At 41.4% G+C, this 4,567-nt stretch overlaps 1 protein-coding gene across 1 annotated transcript in view; it reads right to left on the reverse strand.

Annotated features, from left to right (window-relative positions):
- LOC117610724 (uncharacterized) overlaps positions 1-4,567 on the reverse strand; it is a 63,385-nt gene that overhangs the window by 32,193 nt on the left and 26,625 nt on the right. The window lies entirely within an intron of this gene.

A 4,567-nucleotide genomic window follows, 5' to 3' on the forward strand; every position in this document is an offset into this window, starting at 1 on the left:
CTATCTGACGATAGGAATGAGAGTTGAACGTACGCAGCGCTCAACGAAAGAGCGGCATGATTTAAAAATACTTTTGATTAATCGTAAGATCAATAACATTAATTAATCATTGATATATTATAAACGAATGTGATTTCAGAAAATACAGTTACAACTATAGTGTAACGATTACGAGTGTCTTCAAAAGCTTGCAGAACACTATTATATCTTTAAAAACAAAATTTTGAAAAGCATTAAAATTTCAAAGTAGAAAACTCTAATAAACAATTAACTAAATTTAATCTAAATTTTCAACAGAGTTTAAGGGAAAGGACAAGAAGCGTTGAAGAATTTCAATTCTGCCGAAACGTTGCAAACTCGTCTTGGTGTATTTGCAAATACGAGGGCGTGGTATTTGAAAATTGTTCGCAGAATCGAGATGCCTGAGAGTATGCAGTTCGTAGGAATGCGTTGCATTTCAATGTAATCTCCGAACACGGAAGGTCTGTCCAGTTGCAGACAGATAGGTCAGGAACGGAAGGAATATTTGAATGCACGACGTCGGCGAGTTAAAGAGGTACACACAGGAAATACGAGCAGTCATACTCGAACGAACCTTCAATCTTTTTATTTCGAAAAAGTTGGGTAAAAGCAACACCGTTTATCAGTGGTGAAATATTTTTGTTGAAAATAAATTTGCAAAGTTTGACGAGGGGAAAAATATTTCAAGTATGGCTTTTCCAACTGATATACGATGTTGAAGCATGGTTGTTGGTTGTACGTTTTCAAAGCTCAAAGGCTGAACTTGGAATATGTGTAGAGTAAAATATATTACAATTTAAAAGAAAACAGTGAAAAAATAATTTTCTTGTGCGAACAAAATCAACGAAGACAGTTTAAATTCTAACGTTAGGTAACCCACCACCCTACGTGTACATATGTACGTACATTCGATTTCTCTCGGTATATCGCGTTTTCCATCCTGAGGATTTTCAGTGGAAATGTACTCTTGCAGAAATGATATCCGTGTTATGGTTTGGAATAGTGGAACCTAAAGGAAATGGAAAAAGGTGAGGCAGAAGAAAAATGTTCGTGTCTTCGTTCGTGTTCCTTGGAAAGTTTACATGATTTTCACGTGCACAAAATTTTCTTGAATTTCGTTTGAAATTTTCATTTCGCCGCGGTATTTTTATTTTTTTACCAAGCAAATCAACACGCACGAGAGTCCAGTGTTTTTCCTGACTCGCGGAACGTCTATTCAAGATGCAGCCTGAATTTCCATTGTATAAGGGACGAGTGTAATTGAATCGTAGCTAATGGACCGTGAGCGCATCCTCTCGTCGGTAATCTCGTTTCGGTGTCTATTGTGGCGTGCATCGTATAGCTATAGGTTGACGCGCATACTACGTGTACTATCTCGTCGGTTCGATGCGCCTACCTCGACAACTTATAAAACTAATTGACCAGGTATCGAGTCGCAGCTTGCAATTAACGCTGTGCGTCCAACTGTTGAACGACCGACTAATTTGATAGCTTCCTGTTAGACCTTCGGTCCAGCTCAGCGTTTACATCCAATTAATCTAATACCACCTACGTACCAATGTTTTTCGTAACATTAGAAGTTCGTTACGTTACTGGAAATTGGAATTTTCAAAGAATAGACAATGAAGTGTCGTGAAAAGAATTTCGTAGAATGGAACTATTATTCCATGGAACGAATGGAACAGTCGCCAGTGTTCTGGCAGAGAACAGAACGTTACAAAAGCTTTCTGCCCTGGCTGCGAAGCCGATTGGCCGATTACCCGAACGAACAAGAAATACAGAAACGTCGGGTAGCGATAAATGAATTGCAATTAATCGAACTACCCTTTAAGCATCTAGCATTCGCTATTTTTATGCATATCATATTTTCTGCAACGATCGAGTATCCTTATTACCGTTATTACCGACTCGAATTAACATTGCAATCGGTTATTTTGTCCAAATAACAAAGTTACTATCGTACGTAGAGGAACGAGAACCGTTTCAACGAACGTACCTATTAATTACGAAGTGATCGAGCGAGTTTTTTTCATTTCCTCTCCTCGATTGACAACAAAAAGACGGTGGAAAAAGAAAGGGTTTCCGAGTACAGGCTCAATCGCGACAAACAAGGACGTAAGCAAAGTCCTGTAACTCGCAAATTAACATATTGAACAGAATGCGAGGAAGATATAAAGTATAATGTTAATACCGTACGTTTGTACGATGCTTTGCAGTTCGCCAGTGAAGAAAGTTTGAAGCACGTATTCGTGGATCCGAATCGATGGGTAGCATTAAGGTGTCAGCGTGGTATCGGGGTTGCTACGTCTTGATATTAAAGTTCCTGTCGCGAGGAGAACGGCTAGAAAAGTTTTGCAATTCAATTTCGCGCGAGCCGCATCGGCCCGAGGTCCAATGTGTTGGACGATCTCGGCGATTCGCGAGATTTGTGTGAAAACTCTGTGAAAAAGTTTCCTTTAATATATGTATCTGCGATAGAGCCTCCCTTGCCAAGCAGATACGATGGCGGATATATTTGTGGCAATTCACGTGCCTCCACGATGTATATCTGTTGAAAACAATCGTATTTCTTCCCGCGATACGCGACCGGGAGTTTCGGGCACATTTTTCCCGCAAGTGAAATAAAACATCCAAGGATTTTCGGCAGCAAGCTCGACGGAATTATTTCTTCGAAAAAAAAAAAAAAACAATTTTCAAAGATACATCCTTTCCGAGCCTCGGATCAAGGGGTTGATTGCACTTTCCGTTAATGTTTCGACGATAGAGAAAACGGTGAGGAAAGGAGGAAGATGAAACGGCCGAGAATTCATAAAATCGTACATTCCTTTTTTCTCGACGAGCATACTAGCCAACCAGGCTAATGTTCGTTGGAAAAAGCTCGTCGAGCATACTCGAGATTCGGTAATTTTCAACTTTCTTCTTTCTTCCGCGTAAAAGTTCACCGTGGAGAGCCGATTTCTGTTGCTCCACACTCGAATTTCTTTCACGCGGGCAATGTTGACCTCTTAACTCTTTACGGGCGAAACTCTTCTAAACTCAAAATAATCGCTTTCAGGATCGAGCCACGTATCAATTCGAAGTTTCTAGATAAATTGGACGAAACAGCTACCGAAAAGCTCTTCCTGTTCACCTGATCCACCCCCGTGAGACTTCTTGTCCTTTCCCTAAAGTCAAGTCTGCTCTGAAGGAGAACTCGTTTCAAGTCAATTACCAAGGTAAAGAAGAGATCGACGAAGGACAAGCTACAGCACCGTCTTAATCAGTGAAAGAAGAGAATACAGCGGTGTGCATGTGGAAAGAGAAATTTCCGATAGTGTACTGGACAAGGTTTGTAATGGACAAGCTTTCAAGTGTTTAATAAAATTATTTGCAATTCAGTAAGCAAGACCGCTCTTGCTAAACAGCTGACAGATTTTCGCAAGGAAAAAGAAATGGTTAAAGCCAACGTATCCTGTTTAATCCAATGAAACTGGAGGCCAACACCCTCGTACTCTCACTGCTAATATTCAAATTTCTTCCGTGAGAGTTTTAACGAAGTCTAGGGAAAAGTTGGGGGTCGGCTTCGTCTTCGATGGAATAATAGGTGGCTTAACCGAAGTGGCTTAAACTTTGCCCCTGCCCTCGAATGTCGGCTCCTTCTACGACCCTCTCTGAGAGAAGGCCGCGAATTTTAATCGTGAACCACACCGAGAACTTCGCCACCTCAAACTTTCAACCACCACCCTTCCTCCTCCTCTTACTCGCAGCCCCGCAAGACTTAACTTTCTGTCTTACGAATATATTATTTTCTTACGGCAAATCGACTCGGTTACCGAACCGTGTGATCGCTTCTCAACTAACTCCGAACTGACGAAAACCAGAGCTTCGTTATCTCGGTACCTTCAAAAATCCTGATTCTTCGATGCAAGTAAGAAACGGAGAAAGGGCAGATATATCAAGTACGCGATGTATAATAATAATGTCATAACCGAGTAATTTGTCCCCTTTTCGAGGGTGAGGGAAAATAAAATCGAGCTGTTCGCAAATCAAATTTCTCCCACCAATTATCTTCGTTCTTCTTGCATCAATTTCCATTTTACTTTCTTCCACTCGAATACACCCCCATTCGACGTCTACCCCGAATCTTACACAAAGTCAAACGAATCGAAACGCTTCGAGAAGTGCTCGTTGAGACGACTCGAGAACGTTTCGCGACGACCATTCTCTTCTTTCTACTCTGAGTTGGAAAACAGCCGGTACTATTATCTCGATATTCTAAACGTTGTTGTAACGGAGATCGTTCGAGATTCTTTATCTTGTATCGCAAACATTTGACGGTACTTTCGGTACGGTTGAAAATTGATAAAATCACGACAGCGAGTAGAGTTTGGTTTATCTGTAAGTTATACCGTAGGTGGTCGTTGAGTAAGTAACCGATGCGAGGAGGGAATTAGGGAGACGAAGCGTTGGATCGGATCGGATCGGATCGGATCAGATCGACTCGGGTAGGGTAGGGTAGGGTAGGGTAGGGTAGGGTAGGACAGGACAGGATAGGATTGGAGTACGG

The sequence above is a fragment of the Osmia lignaria genome, chromosome 3 (assembly GCF_051020975.1).
Source record: "Osmia lignaria lignaria isolate PbOS001 chromosome 3, iyOsmLign1, whole genome shotgun sequence".
In the NCBI taxonomy this organism is placed as follows: Eukaryota; Metazoa; Arthropoda; class Insecta; order Hymenoptera; family Megachilidae; genus Osmia; species Osmia lignaria.